This window comes from Sinocyclocheilus anshuiensis, unplaced genomic scaffold (genome assembly GCF_001515605.1).
Source record: "Sinocyclocheilus anshuiensis isolate Anshui unplaced genomic scaffold, SAMN03320099.WGS_v1.1 scaffold502, whole genome shotgun sequence".
Classification (NCBI taxonomy): Eukaryota; Metazoa; Chordata; class Actinopteri; order Cypriniformes; family Cyprinidae; genus Sinocyclocheilus; species Sinocyclocheilus anshuiensis.
Window position 1 is genome coordinate 1,083,890 of NW_015544194.1, and position 295 is coordinate 1,084,184.

The 295-nt window shown below is 32.9% G+C and overlaps 1 long non-coding RNA gene across 1 annotated transcript in view; it reads left to right on the plus strand.

Moving 5' to 3' along the window:
* The window catches only part of LOC107696614 (uncharacterized), a 22,313-nt gene extending 22,033 nt beyond the window's left edge, over positions 1–280 (plus strand). The window contains exon 3 of the long non-coding RNA XR_001635098.1: positions 186–280. This is a non-coding gene — a long non-coding RNA (uncharacterized LOC107696614). The remainder of the gene's footprint in view (positions 1–185) is intronic.
* The last annotated feature ends 15 nt before the right edge of the window (positions 281–295 follow it).

The window sequence follows — 295 nt, forward strand, 5'->3', positions numbered from 1 at the left end:
CAAAAACAAAAGTGTTGCGTTTATAATTTTGTTCAGTGTAGTTTACACCGGTTACACTTTAAACCACTTTCACTTTAAATCACCATCGAGTGTTTGTAATAACTTCTGATTGCCGTTTAATGTGTGTTTTGGCCATGCAATGTTGCTGAAATTAAATATGTTATTACCTCTGCTCTGACTGTGAGTCACTAGTGTAAATGTAACCTAACAGATATGTAGATGTGTAAACTGAAGACTATTTGAGCTTTATTAAAACTATTTGCACTGATTTATTGTGTTGGTTACATTTTGTTCC